Source organism: Anolis sagrei, chromosome 5 (assembly GCF_037176765.1).
Source record: "Anolis sagrei isolate rAnoSag1 chromosome 5, rAnoSag1.mat, whole genome shotgun sequence".
NCBI lineage: Eukaryota > Metazoa > Chordata > Lepidosauria > Squamata > Dactyloidae > Anolis > Anolis sagrei.
The window spans coordinates 351,375-377,300 of NC_090025.1; the positions used below are offsets into that span (position 1 = coordinate 351,375).

The 25,926-nt window shown below is 49.5% G+C and overlaps 1 protein-coding gene across 1 annotated transcript in view; it reads right to left on the reverse strand.

Annotated features, from left to right (window-relative positions):
- LOC132777432 (AP-5 complex subunit sigma-1-like) overlaps nucleotides 1-25,926 on the reverse strand; it is a 127,319-nt gene that overhangs the window by 8,748 nt on the left and 92,645 nt on the right. The window lies entirely within an intron of this gene.

Consider the following 25,926-nt stretch of genomic DNA (forward strand, 5'->3'; position numbering starts at 1 on the left):
AGCCTCGTGTCTAGATCTAAGTCATTATGCTCCCCATGCTCTAGTCTGCTTTGGTTAGACCACACCTGGAATATTGTGTCCAATTCTGGGCACCACAATTCAAGAGAGATATTGACAAGCTGGAATGTGTCCAGAGGAGGGCGACTCAAATGATCAAGGGTCTGGAGAACAAGCCCTATGAGGAGCGGCTTAAGGAGCTGGGCATGTTTAGCCTGAAGAAGAGAAGGCTGAGAGGAGACATGATGTTGTTGTTGTTCATTCGTTCAGTAGTCTCCGACTCTTCGTGACCTCATGGACCAGCCCACGCCAGAGCTCCCTGTCGGCCGTTACCACCCCCAGCTCCCTCAAGGTCAGTCCAGTCACTTCAAGGATGCCATCCATCCATCTTGCCCTTGGTCGGCCCCTCTTCCTTTTGCCTTCCACTTTCCCCAGCATAATTGTCTCCTCTAGGCTCTCCTGTCTCCTCATGATGTGGCCAAAGTACTTCAAGGAGACATGGAGTACTTCAAGGAGTATTTCAAGGAGACATGATAGCCATGTATAAATATGTGAGAGGAAGCCACAGGGAGGAGGAGGGAGCAAGCTTGTTTTCTGCTTCCTTGGAGACTAGGACGCAAGGGAACAATGGCTTCAAACTACAAGAGAGGAGATTCCATCTGAGCATGAGGAAGAACTTCCTGACTGTGAGAGCCGTTCAGCAGTGGAACTCTCTGCCCCGGAGTGTGGTGGAGGCTCCTTCTTTGGAAGCTTTTAAGCAGAGGCTGGATGGCCATCTGTCAGGGGTGCTTTGAATGCAATATTCCTGCTTCTTGGCAGAATGGGGTTGGACTGGATGATGGCCCCCAAGGTCTCTTCCAACTCTTTGATTCTATGATTAAGATCTTCTGGAGGGACCCTGCTCTCGGTCCCACCACCCTCACAATCGCGTCAGGTGGGGACGAGGGATAGGGCCTTCTCGGTGGTGGCCCCTCGGCTCTGGAACTCTCTCCCGCTGGAGATTAGATCTGCCCCTTCCCTCCTGACTTTCAGGAAGCTGGTAAAATCTTGACTTTGGCCTGGCTATATCCACAAGCCTTGGCTGCTCCTTCGATCTCAGCACAACCTCTGCCGAAGGCAAAATCTGTCAGAGTGCGACAGAAGCTTTGAAGCTTAGAAGAAGGAGCAGGATTCAAAACGATCTTGACAGATTAGAGAGATGGGCCAAAACTAACAAAATGAAGTTCAACAGTGACAAATGCAAGAGACTCCACTTTGGCAGGAAAAACGAAATGCAAAGATACAGAATGGGGGACAATGATGCCTGGCTCGAGGGCAGTACGTGTGAAAAAGATCTTGGAGTCCTCGTGGGGAGGAAGTTAAACATGAGCCAGGAATGGGATGTGGCGGCAAAAAAAGCCAATGGGATTTTGGCCTTCATCAAGAGGAGCCTAGTGTCTAGATCTAGGGAAGTCATGCTCCCCATGCTCTATTCTGCTTTGGTTAGACCACATTATCTGGAATATTGTGTCCAATTCTGGGCACCACAATTCAAGAGAGATATTGACAAGCTGGAATGTGTCCAGAGGAGAGCAACTAAAATGATCAAGGATCTGGAGAACAAGCCCTATGAGGAGCGGCTTAGGGAACTGGGCATGTTTAGCCTGAAGAAGAGAAGGCTGAGAGGTGATATGATAGCCATGTATAAATATGTGGGAGGAAGCCACAGGGAGGAGGAGGGAGCAAGCTTCCTTTCTGCTTCCCTGGAGACTAGGACGCAAGGGAACAATGGCTTCAAACTACAAGAGAGGAGATTCCAACTGAATATGAGGAAGACCTTCCTGACTGTGAGAGCCATTCAGCAGTGGAACTCTCTGCCCCAGAGGGAGTGTGGTGGAGGCTCCTTCTTTGGAAGCTTTTAAGCAGAGTCTGGATGGCCATCTGTCAGGGGTGATTTGAATGCAATATTCCTGCTTCTTGGCAGAATGGGGGTGGACTGGATGATGGCCCAGGAGATGTCTCTTCCAACTCTTTGATTCTATGATTCTATGATTGTCAATATCTCTCTTGAATTGTGGTGCCCAGAATTGGACACAATATTCCAGATGTGGTCTAACCAAACGGAATAGAGGGGTAGCATTCCATTTTGGTTAGACCACATCTGGAAGTTCATGAATTTCCCACCTCCTCCATCACGCGATTTCCAGCTTCCCTTTTTAGGTGACATCTTCAGCCTTAATCCTGCAATTTCATGCAATCCCACCACCTCCAGCAACTCCAGCTTCTCAAGGAGACCCCCTAACCCTTCTCCTCCTCTCTCCCTTTGCTCTGTTTCCTGGCTTTGCTGGAAGAGGACGTCCTGCAAAAGATTAAGACGGGTTGGCAGCTGTATGATGAGCGCATCTACCATGTCGGCTCCATAGCCATGACTTTTCAAGACTCCTACAGGGACTGCAGCAAGCGCGACGGGCAGTTGGTGTCCGTGACCAGCCCCGGCGTCGAGGTGAGGAATTGATTCATTTACTAGCGGTCCCCTGCCAGGCGTTGCTGTGGCCCAGTCTGCTGATCTGGAAAATGAAGTAACGAGAAAGTGTGGGTTTCTAATCTATGCTTGTGGGTAAACAGTATTCCGTGCTGTGTCTTTGTCCGTGTTGATGTGGAGAGTGTCTGGTTTGCCCACCCTGGAACATGCAACACACCATTGTCCTTCTTTAGGGGTCCCTTTCAAATCTATGGTACTATATCTCTCTGTGTGTGAATCATATCTATCCATCCATCCATCCATCCATCCATCCATCCATCCATCCATCCATCTATCTATCTATCTATCTATCTATCTATCTATCTCTATATCTATCTATCTATCTATCTATCTATCTATCTATCTATCTATCTATCTATCTATCTATATCTATGGCTGGATGGCTCTTTGTCAGGAGGGCTTTGATGTTCTTCTGAACATTAGGAAGAACTTCCTGACTGTGAGAGCCGTTCAGCAGTGGAACTCTCTGCCCCGGAGTGAGTGTGGTGGAGGCTCCTTCTTTGGAGGCTTTTAAGCAGAGGCTGGATGGCCATCTGTCAGGGGTGCTTTGAATGCAATATTCCTGCTTCTTGGCAGAATGGGGGTGGACTGGATGGCCCAGGAGGGCTCTTCCAACTCTTTGATTCTATGAGGCTGGATGGCCATCTGTCAGGGGTGATTTGAGTGCAATATTCCTGCTTCTTGGCAGAATGGGGTTGGACTGGATGATGGCCCACCAGGTCTCTTCCAACTCTTGGATTCTATGATTCTATGATTACATTTTCTTGCCCTGATGAAGAGAGTTGGATTGGATGGCCTTGAGTATTTTCTGTTGCTCATGGGGGTTCTGTGTGGGAAGTTTGCCCCGATTCTGTCGTTCGTGGGGTTCAGAACGCTCTTTGATTGTAGGTGAACTATACATCCCAGTAACTGCAACTCCCAAATGTCAAGTTCTATTTTCCATAAACTCCATCTGTGTTCATATTTGGGCGTATTGAGTGCTTGTGCCAAGTTTGGTCCAGATCCATCATTGCTTGAGTCCACAGTGCTCTCTCGATGTGGGTGAACTACAACTCCCAAGGTCAATGCTCACCAAACTCAAGGTCAATGCACACCAAACCCTTCTAGTGTTTTCTGTTGGTCATGGGAGTCCTGTAAGGCCCAGTTGGTTCAATTTGATCATGCTATTTGATTGTAGGTGATCTATAAATCCCAGCAACTACAATTCCCTATCTATCTATCTATCTGTCTGTCTGTCTGTCTGTCTGTCTGTCTGTCTGTCTGTCTATCCATCCATCCATCCATCCATCCTTCTATCTATCTATCTATCTATCTATCTATCTATCTATCTATCTCTATGGCTGGATGGCTCTTTGTCAGGAGGACTTTGATTATGTTTTCTTGCCCTGATGGAGTTGGATTTTCTGTTGGTCATGGGGGTTCTGTGTGGGAAGTTTGCCCCGATTCTGTCATTTGTGGGGTTCAGAATGCTCTTTGACTGTAGGTGAACTGTGAATCCCAGTGACTACAACTCCCAAATGCCAAGGTCTATTTCCCCCAAACTCCATCTGTGTTCATATTTGGGCGTATTGAGTGCTTGTGCCAAGTTTGGTCCAGATCCATCATTGCTTGAGTCCATAGTGCTCTCTGGATGTGGGTGAACTACAACTCCCAAACTCAAGGTCAATGCCCAGCAAACCCTTCCAGTATTTTCTATTGGTCAAGGGAGTTCTGTGTGTGCTAAGTCTGGTTCAATTCCATCATTGTTGGAGTTCAGAATGCTCTTTGATTGTAGGTGAACTGTGAATCCCAGTGACTACAACTCCCAAACGTCAAGGTCTATTTTCCATAAACTCCATCTGTGTTCATATTTGGGCGTATTGAGTGCTTGTGCCAAGTTTGGTCCAGATGATCCATCATTGCTTGAGTCCATAGTGCTTCTGGTTGGGCATTAAGGTGGGAATTGGGGGGCGGGGGTGGGGGGCGGGCATTTGTTACCAACCTGCAACTTTGGGGTTCAAACCCATAACCCCGACAAAGGAGGCCATCACCTCAATTTTGTGTCTTCCACAGAAATATCTGGAGAAGCAAGCCAAGGCCAAAGCAGCGGGTCTATGGATTGGATTGCGATGGCAGTCCGGCAACTGGAAATGGCTCGATGGCACAGCATACAACCAAACGTCAGTAGGAACCGGGCTTCTCTGAGCCCAGTGATGTACTATTTTGCTTCCTCTGAAAGGCTTTGTAGTTTGTCTCCCAACATAAGAACATGAGCAGAGGGCCATTTGTGGGGAGGGCTTGGGCCGAATGGCTCTTGGGGCCCCTCCCATCTCCATGAGTAGTCTATGCCAGCTTGGAAGCGTCCCTCTCGCCTTCCAATGCAGGATCCACAGTCCGATGGATGCCGGATTCGGTTTCCAGAAGAATTGTACTTTCACTTAAGTACAAAAAGGAAAGCCTGCTGTTGCAGTTGTGTCCCCCAAAATCTCAGCTCTAGCAAGGATGCATCCACGTCAGGCATGGGGCAGCGTGGGGGGAGAGGGCCTGAGGCTGTTGGGAATGGTGGGAGTTGGAGTCCCAAACCCCGGGAGGGAGGGAGGGCCCAAGTTGGCCCAGGCCTGATCTACACTGTAGAGAGAATGTCAATCTGTTTCGGTTCTGCAGTGTAGATGCTCCCTGGCTCTTCCAGTGCAGATTGGTCACTGAGTCTTGCGGGAGAACCTAATGTTCCGAGACTAGAGAGATGTTCACCAAACTAATACAGACCCACAAGCACAACGATAGACACAAGGAAATGGTCAACAAACTGGTTTAAAATACAAACTTATATTGAATGAGGTGCAATAAGTACACAATTTAGAATTGTAATGTGGATGCTCCGTACATCAAAATGAATGTATAGCTAAACAACGCATACTCTGTACATAAATTTGCCGTTTGTGAAACCAATCCGTTGAACCGAAGAGCACGGACTTCAACTCCCACAATTCCCAGCAGCCTCAGGCCCTTTCCTTTTCATTTATTTGTTGTTGTTGTTGTTGTTCATTTGTTCAGTCGTCCCGGAACTCTTCGTGACCTCATGGACCAGCCCACGCCAGAGCTCCCTGTCGGCCGTCACCACCCCCAGCTCCTTCAAGGTCAGTCCAGTTGTTGTTGTTGTTCATTCATTCAGTCGTCCCTGACTCTTCGTGACCTCATGGACCAGCCCACGCCAGAGCTCCCTGTCGGCCGTCACCACCCCCAGCTCCTTCAAGGTCAGTCCAGTCCCTTCAAGGATGCCATCCCTCCATCTTGCCCTTGGTCGGCCCCTCTTCCTTTTGCCTTCCACTTTCCCCAGCATCATTCCCTTCTCTAAGCTTTCCTGTCTAGTCATGATGTGTCAGCCCTCACCACCCCCATCTCCTTCAAGGTCAGTCCAGTCCCTTCAAGGATGCCATCCATCCATCTTGCCCTTGGTCGGCCCCTCTTCCTTTTACCTTCCACTTTCCCCAGCATCATTCCCTTCTCTAAGCTTTCCTGTCTAGTCATGATGTGTCAGCCCTCACCACCCCCAGCTCCTTCAAGGTCAGTCCAGTCCCTTCAAGGATGCCATCCATCCATCCATCCTGCCCTTGGTCGGCCCCTCTTCCTTTTGCCTTCCACTTTCCCCAGCATCATTCCCTTCTCTAAGCTTTCCTGTCTTGTCATGATGTGTCAGCCCTCACCACCCCCAGCTCCTTCAAGGTCAGTCCAGTCCCTTCAAGGATGCCATCCATCCATCCATCCTGCCCTTGGTCGGCCCCTCTTCCTTTTGCCTTCCACTTTCCCCAGCATCATTCCCTTCTCTAAGCTTTCCTGTCTTGTCATGATGTATCAGCCCTCACCACCCCCAGCTCCTTCAAGGTCAGTCCAGTCCCTTCAAGGATGCCATCCATCCATCCATCCTGCCCTTGGTCGGCCCCTCTTCCTTTTGCCTTCCACTTTCCCCAGCATCATTCCCTTCTCTAAGCTTTCCTGTCTTGTCATGATGTATCAGCCCTCACCACCCCCAGCTCCTTCAAGGTCAGTCCAGTCCCTTCAAGGATGCCATCCATCCATCCATCCTGCCCTTGGTCGGCCCCTCTTCCTTTTGCCTTCCACTTTCCCCAGCATCATTCCCTTCTCTAAGCTTTCCTGTCTTGTCATGATGTATCAGCCCTCACCACCCCCAGCTCCTTCAAGGTCAGTCCAGTCCCTTCAAGGATGCCATCCATCCATCTTGCCCTTGGTCGGCCCCTCTTCCTTTTACCTTCCACCTTCCCCAGCATCATTCCCTTCTCCAGGCTTTGCTGTCTCCTCATGATGTGGCCAAAGTATTTCAACTTTGTCTCTAGTCTCCTTATTTATTTACAGCATTTACATTCCGCCCTTCTCACCCCGGAGGGGACTCAGGGCGGATCACAGAACATATGCAGCAAACATTCAATGCCATTAGACATACAGGATAGACAGACAGACAGAGGCATGTGTTTCTGCATTTTCCAATTTTCGGCATCCTGGAGGTTATGCTTGAGTCCGGCCACAGGGGGCGCTGTTGCTCCCTTCTCTATGATAAAGAGCCGTGATCACAGACTTCCTCCTTCCTTTGATTGCTGACGTTTTCTGGAATTTCTTTTGTGGTGCAGTAGTTGTGTCTCAGAATAAGATTCACCTTGCTCTCCACAAAAACCAACCACAGTTGTGAGGTATATAGTTTACTGTGAGGTTTCCAAACAAAAGGCAGTTCATAAGCAGTGAAAAGATCAATAGAACAGGTTACAATCCCATATAATCCATATAGCCAAGGCAGGAGACTTGAAGCACAGGTTCAGTGCAAAGTCCAAGAAACAGCATGAAGCAGCCTTCCCCAGAAGAGCCATAAAGCAACGCTGAAACTGACACCGAGAAATCCCCAGAGCAGAGCATAGATTCACTCAACATCAAAACAAATCAGCTTTCCCACCAAACTGATGATCTCAACACGTGGCCGCAATCCTTGGGCTCCGTCTCAACACCTGGCCACCTTGACCCTGGTTCTCAGCGTCTGTCTTATCATCTGCATTCCTTTCCTGTGAGAACTGCGGCCTCTCTACAGATACCATCCCCATCATGCTGTTGAACCACAACAGCAGTAAAATATCTCCCCATTTAAGAGGTGCCGAATTTCTAGACTCGCAGCTACACCTGTTTTCGATCTGCTTAGGTCAGTGTTTCTCAACCTGGGGGTCGGGACCCCTGAGGGGGTCGCGAAGGGGTATCAGAGGGGTCGCCAAAACCATCAGGAAACACAGTATATTCTGGTGGTCATGGGGATTCCATATAGGAAGTTTGAGCCCATTTTATCGTTGGTGGAGTTCAGAATGTTCTTTGATTGTAATGAACTATAAATCCCAGCAACTACAACTCCCAAAAATCAAAGTCTATTTTCCCTAGGCTCCACCAGTGTTCACATTTGCACATATTGAGTATTTGTGCCAAGTTTGGTCCAGATCCACCATTGCATGAGTCCACAGTACTCTCTGGATATAAGTGAACTACAACTCCCAAACTCAAGGTCAATACCCACCAAACCTTTCCAGTGTTTTCCGTTGGTCATGGGAGTTCTGTGTGGCAAATTAGGTTCATTTCCATCGCTGGTGGAGTTCAGAATGCTCTTTGATTATAGGTGAACTATCCATCCCAGCAACTACAACTCCCAAATTACAAAATAAATCCTCCTGCAACCTCACTAGCATTTACATGAGGATGCATTGGGTGTTTGTGCCCAGTTTGGTCCAGCGAATGAAAATGCATCTTGCATATCTGATATTTACGTTATGATGTATAACAGTAGTAAAATGGCTGTTATGAAGTAGCAACGAAAACAATGTTACGGTTGGGGGTCACCACAACATGGGGGACTGTATTCAGGGGTCACGGCATTAGGAAGGTTGAGAACCACTGGCTTAGGTGGACAGTGAGCTGGGCTGAAGGTCGGGTGCTCTCCCCAACTTGGGCTTGAACTCCTAGCCTTATTTCTGTGCTAAAGCAGCTGAGAGGGAAAAGGAAGGGGCCGGAGGCTGTTAGGAATTGTGGCCAATCCTGGAGGTTATGCTCGAGTCCGGCCACAGGGGGCGCTGTTGCTCCCTCCTCTATGACAAAGAGCCGTGATCACAGACTTCCTCCTTCCTTTGATTGCTGGCGTTTTCTGGGATTTCTTTTGTGGTGCAGTTGTTGTGTCTCAGAATAAGATTCACCTTGCTCTCCACAAAAACCAACCACAGTTGTGGGGTATATAGTTTACTGTGAGGTTTCCAAACAAAAGGCAGTTCATAAGCAGTGAAAAGATCAATAGAACAGGTTACAATCCAATATAATCCATATAGCCAAGGCAGGAGACTTGAAGCACAGGTTCAGTGCAAAGTCCAAGAAACAGCATGAAGCAGCCTTCCCCAGAAGAGCCATAAAGCAACGCTGAAACTGACACCGAGAAATCCCCAGAGCAGAGCATAGATTCACTCAACATCAAAACAAATCAGCTTTCCCACCAAACTGATGATCTCAACACTTGGCCGCCATCCTTGGGCTCCTTCTCAACACCTGGCCACCTTGACCCTGGTTCTCAGCGTCTGTCTTATCATCTGCATTCCTTTCCTGTGAGAACTGCGGCCTGTCTACAGATACCATCCCCATCATGCTGTTGAACCACAACAGCAGTAAAATATCTCCCCATTTAAGAGGTGCCGAATTTCTAGACTCGCAGCTACACCTGTTTTCGAACTTCTTAGGTGGACAGTGAGCTGGGCTGAAGTTTGGGTGCTCTCCCCAACTTGGGCTTGAACTCCTAGCCTTATCTCTGTGCTAAAGCAGCTGAGAGGGAAAAGGAAGGGGCCGGAGGCTGTCAGGAATTGTGGGAGTTGGAGTGCAAAACACCCAGAGGGAGGGAGGGAGGGAGGGAGGGAGGGAGGGAGGGAGGGCCGAAGTTGGCCCGTGCTCCTGCGCTCCGGCTTGACGGGTGCTGCCTCTCCTTTCCAGTTTCTGGATGCCGGGCCAACCAGACGCCGTGGACCCGGCCGCCGAAGCCTGTGTGGAAGTGAGTCACGTGTGCGACAAGAAACACGCCGGGACTTGCTGGAACGATGTGAGCTGTAACAATAAAAAAAGACCTGTTTGTGTGGTAGATCTGCGGCAACTGTTGATGTCTTAAAATCTGGAGTCCTTGATCTTTGTGCGAAAGTTGTTGTGTATATATATAGAACTGATAAAAATCCAATTCACAGGAAAGCGCAGTGTCTCCTCCTCGATATCAGTTTGCCGTTTTCTGGAAATGGGGGCAGGAAAGCGTTGGCGGCCCTCGAAGGCAACGCCGAGCCCAACGTGTCTCTCTGGAAATGGGAAATGGACCCCACCGGGAAGCCACGCCCAGGCCCCCATACTAGCTCCCCCGGCATCGCCCTCGGTGCCACTGGCACGGCTCCGCTCAAGGACTACACACTTGTGTGGTTCCTGGACTGGGTGGCCAATGTGTTCCAGCAGCATTTTCTCCCGACATTTCGCCTGCATTTGTGGCTACTGGCATCTCCAGAGGATCTGATGGGAGTCTAACAGACAATGGGTCTTTCTCTCACCCCAGACATTCCACTCCGCTTGCTTGACTACGGGGGGCAGGGCCGTAGCCAAGGGGGAGGATAGGGGTTCACATACACCCCCTGAAAAATTTCTCATGGTTTACTCATGAATTTTAACTGGTTAACCCAATCCCCATGCTGCTAAGTCTATGAGATGCAAAAAAGTCCCTCCAGAACTGCAAGCACTATTATCTCAAGCAAATATTGACAGTTTATTCACACTGTCATGACTTGCAGCAAGAGCCGATGTAGCGAAGCAACCAAGTTGTGGGGGGGGGGGGGGTTGAATGCTCTCATTAAGGAGGCCAGACTTGGTGGAGGTGGTTGACAGGGGCAGACATCCAACCCCAAGTTGGGAAACAAGTCGTCCAGGAATACCTGGCCGCTCTAAATGAGTTCAAGTCCCCAGAGTGAGATCAACTACCGCCAAGGCAGAATAGAGCATGGGTAGCATAACTTCCCTAGATCTAGACACTATGCTCCTCTTGATGGCTTTTTTTGCCGCCACATAACATTATTGGCTCATATTTATACATGGCTACTATCATATCTCCTCTCATCCTTCTCTTCCTCAGGTTAAACATGCCCAGCTCCTTAAGCTGCTCCTCATAGGGCTTGTTCTCCAGACCCTTGATCATTTTAGTCGCCCTCCTCTGGACACATTCCAGCTTAGAGTCAATATCTCTCTTGAATTGTGGTGCCCAGAACTCGACACAATATTCCAGATGTGGTCTAACCAAAGCAGAATAGAGCATGGGGAGCATGACTTCCTTAGATCTAGACACTATGCTCCTATTGATGCAGGCCAAAATCCCATTGGCTTTTTTTGCCGCCACATCACATTCCTGGCTCATGTTTAACTTGTTGTCCACGAGGACTCCAAGATCTTTTCCACACGTACTGCTCTCGAGCCAGTCATCCTCATGGACAAGTTAAACATGAGCCAGAAATGTGATGTGGTGGCAAAAAAAGCCAATGGGATGTTGGCTTGCATCAAGAGGAGCATAGTGCCTAGATCCAGGGAAGTAATGCTCCCCATGCTCTATTCTGCCTTGGTTAGACCACTTTACCTGGAATATTGTGTCCAATTCTGGGCACCACAATTCAAGAGAGATATTGACTCTAAGCTGGAATGTGTCCAGAGGAGGGCGACTGAAATGATCAAGGGTCTGGAGAACAAGCCCTATGAGGAGCGGCTTAAGGAGCTGGGCATGTTTAGCCTGAAGAAGAGAAGGCTGAGAGGAGATATGATAGCCATGTATAAATATGTGAGAGGAAGCCACAGGGAGGAGGAGGGAGCAAGCTTCCTTTCTGCTTCCCTGGAGACTAGGACGCAATGGAAGAATGGCTTCAAACTACAAGAGAGGAGATTCCATCTGAACATGAGGAAGAACTTCCTGACTGTGAGAGCCGTTCAGCAGTGGAACTCTCTGCCCCGGAGGGAGTGTGGTGGAGGCTCCTTCTTTGGAAGCTTTTAAGCAGAGGCTGGATGGCCATCTGTCAGGGGTGATTTGAATGCAATATTCCTGCTTCTTGGCAGAATGGGGTTGGACTGGATGGCCCATGAGGTCTCTTCCAACTCTTTGATATTTATACATGGCCCTCATCATGTCTCCTCTCATCCTTCTCTTCTTCAGGCTAAACATGCCCAGCTCTTTAAGCCGCTCCTCATAGGGCTTGTTCTCCAGACCCTTGATCATTTTAGTCGCCCTCCTCTGGACACATTCCAGCTTGTCAATATCTCTCTTGAATTGTGGTGCCCAGAATTGGACACAATATTCCAGATGTGGTCTAACCAAAGCAGAATAGAGCGTGGGGAGCATTACTTCCTTAGATCGAGACACTAGGCTCCTCTTGATGCCTGAGGCCAAAATCCCAGGAGCCGAAGAGGGGGGGAGTTTTGAAACTTCCAAACCTGTATTTTGCTATAAATATGCCTCTGATCAGTGCACTGGTATGCTTGCATGTGAATGATCACTGCAATGGCATCCGATCTCAGCTGAATCGCTCATTAAACCTCGATGCCTCTTCTTCTTCTTCGCCTTGGCAAGAGTCTTCATTTCAGTTATTTGGGGCTTTTTGGGGCTTTTTGGGGCTTTTGGGGGCTTTTTGGGGCTTTTTGGGGCTTTTTGGGGCTTTTTGGGGCTTTGGGGGGCTTTGGGGGGCTTTGGGGGGCTTTGGGGGGCTTTGGGGGGCTTTGGGGGGCTTTGGGGCCAGTGATGGGTACAGGTTAAAAAGTGCTGGGTGTGGCAGGAGGTATGTTGAGTTTCTGGGTAAGTGCAGATGCGGCTCACACAGGCCGAGGCCTCAACACACAACACAACAATACAATCTAAGCAAATCAAACAATTAAAAACAGAATAAAGCAAAATAAACAACAGGCACAATACAGTAAACACAATACAACTGGCCCGGGCCAAAAGGTGGGTACAAGATTAAAAGTGAGGATGTGACAGGAGGTGTGTAAAGGGCTTCCAGGGCAAGTGCGATGTGCGATGTGCAGCAATCATTGGTTGTGATAAAGTGCTTATGGGACTTGGTGGTGGAGATTTCCTAATCTGGGAAGGCGCATCGGAAAAGCCAGGTCTTCAAGTTCTTTCTGAAGACAGCCAATGTAGGGGCCTGTCTAAAGTCTTTGGGGAGGGTGTTCCAGAGTCGGGGGGCCGCCACGGAAAAGGCCCTGTCCCGCGTCCCCACCAAGCTCGCTTGCGACGCCGGTGGGATCACAAGCAGGGCCTCTCCGGATGACCGAAGTGAGCATGTGGGTTCGTAGATGGAAACGCGGTCACGCAGGTAGGCTGGTCCCATATCCACAGGAGCTTCCTTCCTGGACTTTGGAGACATGGAAGTATGGATAATAGGGACACCTGTTGAAAGAGGGACTTCTGGTCCGAGCGAGGCTCTGAGCGAACGCCTCTCCGGGAGCCTCAGTAGACACCTGTGGACGTGTGCAAGCGGATCCCCTGACGTTCCCGGCTGCCAAGCGCTCCCAACGGGCTCAAACACGTCACAGGCCTGCCACGCCCACACCCCAGTATGCACAAATGACATTAAAATAAGATGTCCCCACAATCAGCGGGCCCGAAAGATGCCCCACTCCTCCCACACCCTTGTTCATCGATTGGAGGGAGATGCCAGGAGGACTTGTGCCTTTGACCCCAGAAGAGCTGCGCCTCCATTCGACTTGTGTGAGGTCAAACGATGACCCCAAGTTCAAGTGGGAGGCACGCTGCACATGCTCAGAGGTCTCCCTAGAATCATAGAATCATAGAATCAAAGAGTTGGAAGAGACCTCCTGGGCCATCCAGTCCAACCCCATTCTGCCAAGAAGCAGGAATATTGCATTCAAATCACCCCTGACAGATGGCCATCCAGCCTCTGTTTAAAAGCTTCCAAAGAAGGCGCCTCCACCACACTCCCTCCGGGGCAGAGAGTTCCACTGCTGAACGGCTCTCACAGTCAGGAAGTTCTTCCTCATGTTCAGGTGGAATCTCCTCTCTTGTAGTTGGAAGCTATTGTTCCCTTGCGTCCTAGTCTCCAGGGAAGCAGAAAGGAAGCTCCCTCCCTCCTCCTCCCTGTGGCTTCCTCTCACGTATTTATACATGGCTATCATATCTCCTCTCAGCCTTCTCTTCTTCAGGCTAAACATGCCCAGCTCCTTAAGCCGCTCCTCATAGGGCTTGTTCTCCAGACCCTTGATCATTTCAGTCGCCCTCCTCTGGACACATTCCAGCTTAGAGTCAAGATCTCTCTTCAATTGTGGTGCCCAGAATTGGACACAATATTCCAGATGTGGTCTAACCAAAGCGAAATAGAGGGGTAGCATTACTTCCTTAGATCTAAGCACTATGCTCCTCTTGATGCAGGCCAAAATCCCATTGGCTTTTTTTGCCGCCACATCACATTGTTGGCTCATGTTCATCTTCCTCCCCACGAGGACTCCAAGATCTTTTTCACACGTCCTGCTCTCGAGCCAGGCATTGTCCCCCATTCTGTCTCTTTGCATTTCATTTTTCCTGCCAAAGTGGAGTATCTTGCATTTGTCATTGTTGAACTTCATTTTGTTAGTGTTGGCCATTCATCTCTCTAATCTGTCAAGATTTTTTTGAATCCTGCTCCTGTCCTCTGGAGTATTGGCTCTCCCTCCCAATTTGGTGTCGTCTGCAAACGTGATGATCCTGCCTTCTCGCCCTTCATCTAAGTCATTAATAAAGATGTTGAACAGGACCGGGTCCAGGACGGAACCCTGCTTGTGGCACTCCACTTGTCCCTCCCACAGCCCTCTGGCTTCCCATTGCCTGACAGTGAGAACCAGGCCGGCTCTCGTCCACCATGAAGGTGGGGAACAGCCGTGGTCCTGGTGGGGTCAAGGTCTGTGGCGTGCCTTGAAGGAGAGGGATCCTCCAGGCGAAGAGGACCAAACCAACCAGGAGACAAACATCTGCACGCTGGAGACAATCTCATTGGTGTGCGCTTTAATGGCCTGATGTTTGCGGGTCCAATTCTTCTTGCCGGCGGGCGGGTGGGTGTCGTTGGGCCGCCCGAGCACGGAGCCGGGAGGGCTCTTCCGCCTCCTCCTTAGCGGTAGTACCAGTGGGGCCTCGGATCTTTCTTGCAAAGGAATCTTCTGCGCGTCTCACACTTGTCATCACGCCAACAGGTTCTTATGTTGCAGTCGTTGGCATTGTAAATGCAGGGGCCGATGCCTTTTGGAAACTCTTTAGACCAGTACCTGTTAAGAAACAAACTGGGAGTCACCTGCCCGTTCACTACGCCTATCCCACTTCCACCACTCTAAACGAAGTCGGCACCCAGTTCCTTCTCCCCAGAGGCGGCCCTAGGAATGCTCTTTGATTGTAGGTGAACTATACATCCCAGTAACTACACTTGCCGCACTTGCTCCCTTGCCTGGCCCGCTTTGGGTCCAGAGGCGTGCCTGAAGACCCCCGCGTGTGCACCAAAAGTCACCTCTTCTCTTGACTTTCTCCTCAGCCATTGGGACCAAGAGAGAGAGAGAGAGAGGTGGAGATGCCCACCTTTCCTGAAGGTAGGCGCAAAAACAAAGGAGGGAGCGGAGGTGGGAGATACCTCCAGCCGGAGGGGCTCTCTCTCTCTCTCTCTCTCTCTCTGGGTCCCAATGGCGTGCCTGAAGACCCCCGCGTGTGCACCAAAAGTCACCTCTTCTCTTGACTTTCTCCTCAGCCATTGGGACCGAGAGAGAGAGACAGAGAGAGAGAGAGAGAGAGGTGGAGATGCCCACCTTTCCTGAAGGTAGGCGCAAAAACAAAGGAGGGAGTGGAGGTGGGAGATACCTCCAGCCGGAGGGCCTCTCTCTCTCTCTCTTGGTCCCAATGGCTGAAGAGAAAGTCAGGAGAAGAGGCGACTCTTTGGTAGGTGGAGATGCCCACCTTTCCTGAAGGTGGGCAAAAACAAAGGAGGGAGCGGAGGTGGGAGATACTCCAGCTGGAGGGGCTCTCTCTCTCTCTCTCTCTTGGTCCCAATGGCTGAAGAGAAAGTTAGGAGAAGAGGCGACTCTTTGGTAGGTGGAGACGCCCACCTTTCCTGAAGGTGGGCAAAAACAAAGGAGGGAGCGGAGGTGGGAGATACCTCCAGCCGGAGGGGCTCTCTCTCTCTCTCTCTCTTGGTCCCAATGACTGAAGAGAAAGTCAGGAGAAGAGGCGACTTTTGGTGCGCACGCTGGGGTCCGGACCTGAAGCAGGCCAGGTGCAGTGGCTCCTCTCCCTCGACCCACCTGCGGATTGGGGAGAGGAGAGGAGGCGGGTGGAGCGCCGGGGAATCTGGAAAGGGAGCCGGTCATGGGGAAGGGATCGAACGCGGAGAACGATTGAGCGCCGGCTCTGCTCGTGCACCCGGTGGCCAGGTGGAGCAGGAAGGAGAGGGGCGAGGCGAGGCTCAAGGGCCCGGCCCCTTTGGAAAGAGGATCGCCCGGCAGCGAAGCAAGAAAGCCGAGGCTCCCCCCGGACTGCTAGGGCTGTTGTGAGCTGAGGGGGGGGGGGGCGCTCCTCAAGTTGCGGTCGAGGGGCATTTACAGAGCCACCTCTGCGCCCCTGGCAAAAAAAAAGTGTTCTGCGACCGCTTACTTCGCGTAATGGACGAGCCGCCCCTGCTTCACCCCGGGCTGGAGTGTTGTTGTTGTTGTTGTTGTGGAGGAGGAGGAGGAGGGCCTCTCCTAAAGACTCGGGGCCTGGGAAGTTTCCTCCACGGAGATGATGCGGTCAGCCAGTCCGAGCCTGGTCCTGGACCACCTGGGGCAGTGTTTCTCAGCCTGGGGGTCGGGACCCCTGGGGGGTCGCAAGGGGGGGGGGTTTCAGAGGGGTCACCAGAGATGTCCAGAAAAGGGGTCTTAGAAGCCCCTTTGGCAGAGAAGACTGGAGATCTCTTCGCCTGTCCTTCCTTCCCTTTGGGAAACAGACAGCGAATCCTCCCACCGCGAGCCCTCCTCCTGTTCTCTGGTTGTAGGCAAACTACAACTCCCAAAACACAAGGTCAATGCCCACCAACACACTTCCAGTATTTTCTGTTCTGTGCCAAGTATTCCCACCTGCATCACTGGGGCCAGAGCCAATCACAGAGTGAGCCCGCCCACCCCTCGGCCAATCAGGAGAGCATGAGGCACCGGCCGGCTCCCAGCACTCGGCCAATCAGAACAGGAGAGGGAAATTCAAATCTAGATAATGTTAATGCATGAGAATCCTACAGTATAAAATGGTTGCATGTCCCATAATGCTTGTGCTTATACATTTTGGCATCCGTGGTGGTGCCTGGCATGCTTTGCTGCTTCTTGGCCGAACGGGGTTGGGCTGGATGGCCCATGGGGTCTCTTCCAACTCTAGGGTTCTAGGGTTCTAGGATAGGTTTTAATTTTTTGTATCTTCTTGCCTATATGTGAGTTATATTAATTGTATTGTTTTATTTGCTTACTGGTGGGTCCTCGCCTCTTCCTGTAACGTTGACCATTAGCGGACCTCTCCCGGCACGGACCCCCATTATCCACGGTCCTTCACATTCTAACTTCAACTTTGAGTGGATTGAAGCAAATGCAACGCCTCATTTTGTGCAAGATGTTCTAAAGCCGTGGTTCTCAACCTGGGGTCCCCAGGTGTTTTTGGCCTACAACTGCCAGAAATCCCAGCCAGTTGACCAACTGTTAGGATTTCTGGGAGTGGGAGGCCAAAAACATCTGGGGACCCCAGGTTGGGAACCACTGTTCTAAAGGATCCTGGTTTCCTGAGGCTCCGGAGACGAGGACCCAATGGAGCCGTGGGTTAATGCTGCAGGAAATGAATAAAATAGGGTGGGACCGCTGGGCGGGGGGGGGGGGGGTCTCCTTTTGAGGGGAGGGGCTCTCTCCCAGCACTACGATTTCTGGAGTTCTGGGTTTGGTTCGGAAACTCACACGGTCCGAGCCGACAAGCCATTCAGCCACAGCAACCCGTTTGGCTTCACCGTCTTATTCTTCCTGAGTCCAAGCCAATATTGAGCCTTCTTTTCATTGACGATGATTTTATCTATGAAGCCCTGCAAAAGAACGGATAGTAGATAGTCTTCAAGGGGTGACGCCTTAGTCACACCCAGATTGGATTACTGCAATGCACTCTACGTGGGACTGCCCTTGAAGACAGCCCAAAATTTCAATTGGTCCAACGGGCAGCAGCCAGTGAATTGCAGGGAGCGGTCAACAGCAGACACTTTGCCGGCTGTTGTATTGGATCACATGTCGGACCCTTCCCAAGTGTCTAGGACTGTGTGAGGTATCGGCGAATAATGCGTGCAGATCCCAATAAGGTGGCCTTCTGCAGCTGGCAGGTGGTAATCTTGTCAGCTCCGATTGTGTTTAAGTGCAGGCCAAGGTCTTGAGGCACTGCACCCAGTGTGTCGTTTGATCTTTAAATTCCCATATCGTGTCATCTTTTCCAGTTGTTATTGATGTTGTTCTTAAAATTTATTTATTTATTTATTTACTGTCCTTGTATACCGCCATTTCTCAGCCTAATTGGCGACTCAACGCGGTTTACAACCAAATATACAGTGCACAGTATACAATTAAAACCATAAAAAACATAATACACAATATTACACGAAATCACAACCCAATACATCTCCTAACTAAAATCGTGGTCCAATTGCATCATCCATATTACCAATCCGTAATCAACACCAATCCTTGCACCGAATTAACCAAATGCCTGCTTGAACATCCAAGTTTTTAGTGTTCTTCGGAATACCATCAGCGAGGAGGCTGATCTTACCTCCATGGGAAGGGCGTTCCAGAGCCGAGGGGCCACCACAGAAAAGGCCCTGTCTCTCGTCCCCGCCAGCCGCACCTGTGAAGCAGGCAGGATAGAGAGCAGGGTCTCCCCAGAAGATCTTAGGGTCCTGGCGGGCTGATAGGCAGAGATACGTTCGGATAGGTAGGTTGGGCCAGAACCGTTTAAGGCTTTAAAGGCCAACGCCAGCACTTTGAATTGAGCCCGGGAGCAAATCGGCAGCCAGTGGAGCTGGTGCAGCGGAGGAGTTGTATGCTCCCTGCGCTCCGCTCCTGTTAGTATCATGGCTGCCAAGCGTTGGACTAATTGGAGCTTCCGAGCCGTCTTCAAAGGCAACCCCACGTAGAGAGCGTTGCAGTAGTCAAGACGGGATGTAACCAGAGCGTGGACTACCGTGGCCAAGTCAGACTTCCCAAGGTACGGGCGCAGTTGGCGCACGAGTTTTAACTGTGCGAATGCTCCCCTGGTCACCGCCGAAACCTTATTATTCTTATTGTTATTGTTATTATTATTATAGTATGGGCTCCGGCAACAAGCTTACAGGTCTGCTTCTTGGTAAACCTCTGCAAACATGTCCATAAATCCATAAATCCACACATCTGATAGTTCAGGGCCCATAACCTTTTGTCAGAGTGAGACCCTCCGGTCTGGCACAGCGAACGTGAGGTTTCCAAAGCACACAGACTCATTTAACACACAGCATTCTTCTTCGGTTCCAAAATAACTTTACTAGAAGCATCTATCTACAGGCGACTACATGTTGATAATGAAAGATGGCGACTACAAATAACATAACTGAATCCATCTTTGAAATACAATACTGTAGAGAAATGTTTATTATAGAGTGTTTATTATACTGTATTTAAACTGTATTTAGGTTTTACATTAGTTGCTATGGCCTAACTGTGAGGGATAGGTTGCCATGGTAACACAGCCTCAGAGGAGGTGGGCGGAGTTTAAGGAGAAAAAGGTTTGAAAGCGTCAGTTAATTTCAGTCCGGTGGACGAGACCCGGGGAAGAGGAGAGTCAGTTAGGGCTCTGTGGTTGTGAAGCTGTGAGAATTCAGCAGTTCTTAGAATTTGTGAATATTTCTTCAGCAAGAGAGCTGAAGGTGTTACCTTGTTAGATTACTTAGGTTAAAGAATCTAACAGAGGGGGTTTTCAGGATTGCCAGTAAGGAAAGACTGGTGATCAGTGGTTTGTTCCGAGTATAGGGCAAACAGTGTGGACATTCACAATAGGGAACTCTGAAATAGTATAAGCACTTCACTAAAGAAGGAGTTTGTAGATTTGTAACATTCAGAAGCCTGAAAGTATCTCAAACCAGCCATTTTGTAACCTCAAGCCTTGTGCCAAGTTCAAATTCTCAAAACTGCAACAATTACGTTTTGTTAACAATAAAACTTGTTCTCTTTGTATTTCAAACCTGCCTCCTCCATTGCTTTTATGCTTGGTGCATTCGACACTACCAAAATCACCTCACAACACAACTAAGGATAAACAGAGACATAATCCAGCGTCTCTAAACATATTGGTGGCAGCTTAATTGATATTTAAAAGAAGGTTCCTCACAGAATATTGGTGGCATTAAAGAAGATTAATACTTCCTCACATAATTTTTGGTGGCATCTAGTGGGATTAGCGCTTCTTCACAAATACTAACACATTGAAAAACATATATGTGAAATAACTACAACTATCCTGACAGACATGACTACCAGTTTTGATGTCGGATGGCAAGTGTGAAGTCTCGGCCTAGTATTTATTTCCCTGTTTGCGTTCTTGTTTGTGGACTGTTCCATTAATATAGGGAACTTTCAAAACTTTAGATGATATATGTATAATAGTACTTGAGTTGAAGATATTGTGGGCACCACAACTGAAGGGAGATGTGGACAAGCTGGAATGTGTCCGGAGGAGGGAGACTTTCTGTGGATTTAGATGTAAAACACACCCTTTCTCTCTTGAGATTAACGATGCCTGGTGAGCTTCTTTCCTTCCTTGCCGGTTCTGACCGTGCGTCACCTTGGAAGGGATTGGGGCGGAGGCGTGTTTGGGGCCACAGGAGAAGCCCTTCCCTGGAGTTGGGTTGGCCTTCCTGCACAAGGGCAGAAGGGGGTGGCCTGGCTGGCCTTTGGGGGTCCCTTCCAACTCTAGGGTCCGACGAAGGAACAGGATTCCCAGGTCCCAGGTGTGGCGCGGAAGAGCATACACGATCTCTGTCCTTCCCATGGACCAGAGCATGGCGGGTGAACAGCTCCACTGTCTGTCACACTTGAGAATTATTAGATCGAGTCTTTTATAGGAATATTCTGCTGAAGTTGTAAATAATTGTCCTGTCATAGAATCCTAGAATCAAAGAGTTGGAAGAGACCTCCTGGGCCATCATCCAGTCCAACCCGATTCTGCCAAGAAGCAGGAATATTGCATTCAAATCACCCCTGACAGATGGCCATCCAACCTCTGCTTAAAAGCTTCCAAAGAAGGAGCCTCCACCACACTCCCTCCGGGGCAGAGAGTTCCACTGCTGAACGGCTCTCACAGTCAGGAAGTTCTTCCTCATGTTCAGGTGGAATCTTCTTTCTTGTACTTTGAGGCCATTCCTCCATTGCGTCCTCGTCTCCAGGGAAGCAGAAAGGAAGCTTGCTCCCTCCTCCTCCCTGTGGCTTCCTCTCACATATTTATACATGGCTCTCATCATATCTCCTCTCAGCCTTCTCTTCTTCAGGCTAAACATGCCCAGCTCCTTAAGCCGCTCCTCATAGGGCTTGTTCTCCAGACCCTTGATCATTTTAGTCGCCCTCTTTCTCTGGACACAGTATTCCAGCTTAGAGTCAATATCTCTCTTGAGTTGTGGTGCCCAGAATTGGACACAATATCCCAGGTAAAGTGGTCTAACCAAGGCGGAATAGAGCATGGGGAGCATGACTTCTTCCCTGGATCTAGGCACTAGGTTCCTCTTGATGCAGGCCAAAATCCCATTGGCTTTTTTTGCCGCCACATCACATTCCTGGCTCATGTTCCCCTTCTTCCTCCCCACGAGGACTCCAAGATCTTTTCCCCACGTCCTGCTCTCGAGCCAGGCCTCATTGTCCCCCATTCTGTCTCTTTGCATTTCGTTGTCCTGCCTTCCCACCCACCCACCCTCTGTATTGTCCCACCCACTTGGGAGTCACTTTGGACCGTACTCTGACCTACAAGAAGCACTGCCTGAACATCAAACAAAAAGTGGGCGCTAGAAACAACATCATACGAAAGCTGACTGGCACAACCTGGGGATCACAACCAGACACAGTGAAGACATCTGCCCTTGCGCTATGCTACTCTGCTGCTGAGTATGCATGCCCAGTGTGGAACACATCTCATCACACTAAAACAGTGGATGTGGCTCTTAATGAGACATGCCGCATTATCATGGGGTGTCTGCGACCCACACCACTGGAGAAATTACACTGCTTAGCCGGTATTGCACCACCTGACATCCGCTGGGAAGGAGCAGCCAATAGTGAAAGGACCAAGGCAGAGACATCTCCAGCCCATCCCCTGTTTGGGTATCAGCCAGCACGTCAACGACTTAAATCAAGACATAGTTTTCTTAGATCTACAGAGACACTCACTGGAACACCCCAGCAAGCGAGAGTCCAAAAGTGGCAGGCCCAAACCCAGCACCACAATTCATGGGTGATACCAGATGAGAGACTCCCCCCTGGGCACTCAGAAGACTGGGCGACTTGGAAGGCGCTGAACAGATTGCGCTCTGGCACCACGAGATGCAGAGCCAATCTTAAGAAATGGGGCTACAGGGTGGAATCCTCGGCATGCGAGTGCGGAGAAGAGCAAACCACTGACCACCTGCTGCAATGCACCCTGAGCCCTGCCACATGCACGATGGAGGACCTTCTTGCGGCAACCCCAGAGGCACTCCAAGTGGCCAGATACTGGTCAAAGGACATTTAACCAAATACCAAATTTGCAAAATCTGTGTGGTTTTTTTTTCCCCTTTCTTTCTTTTTCTTTTTCTTTTTAATCTCTGTGTTTGTTTTGCTCTGTTAGAATTGTAATACAATGGTTGCTGATGACACGATAAATAAATACCCACCCACCCACCCACCTTCCGCAAAGGTCCCCCCTGCCAGCCAGCCATCCAGCCAGCCAGCCCTTGGCCCTTGGCCCTTGGCCCTCCAGCTCGACTCACCTGCTCTTCACCATATAACACTGAAGTCAGGTTCGCCTCCCTCTTGGCACATCCTTCCATGGCACCTTCAAAAGTTGCTAGCTGGCTGTCAAAGTAGTAGAGTCTGTTGTTGTAGACGACCCACTCGGGCAGGTCTAGGAGCAGCTTGTCTTCGTGGCAGAGAAGAGGGAACGCGCAAGGAAGGAGAGAACAAAACAGCGGGAGATTTATTTATTTGTCGTGTCAGAACAACCAGTCGAATTATATTACATTTCTAACAGAAACAAAGCAAACAAGCAGATTACAGAATTTGTGAGTATGAGAGTTGATTAAATGTCCTTTGACCAGTCTCTGGCCACGTGGAGTGCCTTTGGTGTTGCCGCAAGAAGGTCCTCCCTTGTGCATCATGTGGAAGAAGGGCTCAGGTTGCATTGCAGCAGGTGGTCAGTGGTTTGCTCTTCTCCACACTCGCATGTCGAGGATTCCACTTTGTAGCCCCATTTCTGAAGGTTGGCTCTGCATCTCGTGGTGCCAGAGCCTTCCAAGTCTTCTGTGTGCCCAGGGGGGAGTCTCTCATTGGGTATCAGCCATTGGTTGAGGTGCTGGGTTGGGCCTGCCACTTTTGGACTCTCGCTTGCTGAGGTGTTCTAGTGAGTGTCTCTGTAGATCTTAGAAAACTATTTCTAGATTTAAGTCATTGACGTGCTGGCTGAGACCCAAACAGGGGATGAGCTGGAGATGTCTCTGCCTTGGTCCTTTCACTATTGGCTGCTACCCCCTGCCACTTTTGGACTCTCGCTTGCTGAGGTGTTCCAGTGAGTGTCTCTGTAGATCGTAGAAAACTATTTCTAGATTTAAGTCGTTGACGTGCTGGCTGAGACCCAAACAGGGGATGAGCTGGAGATGTCTCTGCCTTGGTCCTTTCACTATTGGCTGCTACCCCCTGCCACTTTTGGACTCTCGCTTGCTGAGGTGTTCCAGTGAGTGTCTCTGTAGATCTTAGAAAACTATTTCTAGATTTAAGTCGTTGACGTGCTGGCTGATACCCAAATAAGGGATGAGCTGGAGATGTCTCTGCCTTGGTCCTTTCACTATTGGCTGCTCCTTCCCGGCGGATGTCAGGTGGTGCAATACCGGCTAAGCAGTGTAATTTCTCCAGTGGTGTAGGGCGCAGGTGCCCCGTGATAATGCGGCATGTCTCATTGAGAGCCACATGCACTGTTTTAGTGTGGTGAGATGTGTTCCACACTGAGCATGCATACTCAGCAGCAGAGTAGCACAGCGCAAGGGCAGATGTCTTCACTGTGTCTGGTTGTGATCCCCAGGTTGTGCCAGTCAGCTTTCGTATGATATTGTTTCTAGCACCCACTTTTTGCTTGATGTTCAGGCAGCGCTTCTTGTAGGTCAGATCACGGTAAGAGCGGGAGATGGAGGGTGGAGAAGCCATCTGATACTGGGGCGGGGGGGGGGGGGGGTCCGAGTGAGGATTATTAGTATTATTATTGTGGGCTTGGAAATGCCTGCGCTTGCAGATGATGTGTCCCTCCTGAGACATCTTGTTATTTACTAGCTTTACCCGCCAGGTTTTGCTGTGGCCAATCTTCTCTCCCTCTTTCTCTCCTTCTTTCAGTCCTTCCTTCATTTCCTTTTCTTCTTTCCTTTCTTCCCTCTCTCTCTCTTTCCTTCCTTCCTTCGCTCGTGACTTCCAATCTTCCTTCTCTTTATTTCTTTCCTTCCCTCCCTCTTTCTCTCCTTCTTTCTCTTCTTCCTTTGCTCCATGTTTCCTCCCCTTTTTCTTTCCTTCTCTCTTCCTTCCTTCTCTTCCTCTTTCCTTCCTCCTCCCTTTTTATTTTCCTTCCCCTTTCTCTCCTTTCTTCCCTCTCTCTCTCTTTCCTTCCTTCCTTCGCTCTTGACTTCCAGTCTTCCTTCTCTTTCTTTCTTTCCTTCCCTCCCTTTCTCTTCTTCCTTTGCTTTTTTTCCTCTCTTCCCCTTCCTAAATTCCCCTTTCTTCCTTCCTTCTTTTTGACACATTCCCTTCCCCTTCCCTTTCTTCTTTTTTTCTATCTTTCTTTCCTTTCCTCCTTCCTTCCTTTCTCCCTTCTTTCCCATCCTCCTTCTCACTCTGTATTCTTTCTTTCCTACCTTTCTTCTTTCATATACCTTCTCAACTTCCCTCCCTCCTTCCCTCCCTCCCTCCCTCCCTTCCTTCCTTCCTTCCTTCCTTTCCTTCCTTCCTTTCTCTCCTTCTTTCATTCCTTCCTTCATTTCCTTTTCTTCTTTCCTTTCTTCCTTCTCTACCTGTTTACTTCCTTCCTTAGCCTTTTGCTCCCATCCTTCCTTCTCTTTATTTCTTTCCTTCCCTCCCTCTTTCTCTCCTTCTTTCTCTTCTTCCTTTGCTCCATGTTTCCTCCCCTTTTTCTTTCCTTCTCTCTTCCTTCCTTCTCTTCCTCTTTCCTTCCTCCTCCCTTTTTATTTTCCTTCCCCTTTCTCTCCTTTCTTCCCTCTCTCTCTCTTTCCTTCCTTCCTTCGCTCTTGACTTCCAGTCTTCCTTCTCTTTATTTCTTTCCTTCCCTCCCTCTTTCTCTCCTTCTTTCTCTTCTTCCTTTGCTCCATGTTTCCTCCCCTTTTTCTTTCCTTCTCTCCTCCTTCCTTCCCTTTCTCTTTCCTTCCTCCTCCCTTTTTATTTTCCTTCCCCTTTCTCTCCTTTCTTCCCTCTCTCTCTCTTTCCTTCCTTCCTTCGCTCTTGACTTCCAGTCTTCCTTCTCTTTCTTTCTTTCCTTCCCTCCCTCTTTCTCTCCTTCTTCTTCCTTTGCTCCATGTTTCCTCCCCTTTTTCTTTCCTTCTCTCCTCCTTCCTTCCCTTTCTCTTTCCTTCCTCCTCCCTTTTTACTTTCCTTCCCCTTTCTCTCCTTTCTTCCCTCTCTCTCTCTTTCCTTCCTTCCTTCGCTCTTGACTTCCAGTCTTCCTTCTCTTTCTTTCTTTCCTTCCCTCCCTCTTTCTCTCCTTCTTCTTCCTTTGCTCCATGTTTCCTCCCCTTTTTCTTTCCTTCTCTCCTCCTTCCTTCCCTTTCTCTTTCCTTCCTCCTCCCTTTTTATTTTCCTTCCCCTTTCTCTCCTTTCTTCCCTCTCTCTCTCTTTCCTTCCTTCCTTCGCTCTTGACTTCCAGTCTTCCTTCTCTTTATTTCTTTCCTTCCCTCCCTCTTTCTCTCCTTCTTTCTCTTCTTCCTTTGCTCCATGTTTCCTCCCCTTTTTCTTTCCTTCTCTCCTCCTTCCTTCTCTTCCTCTTTCCTTCCTCCTCCCTTTTTATTTTCCTTCCCCTTTCTCTCCTTTCTTCCCTCTCTCTCTCTTTCCTTCCTTCCTTCGCT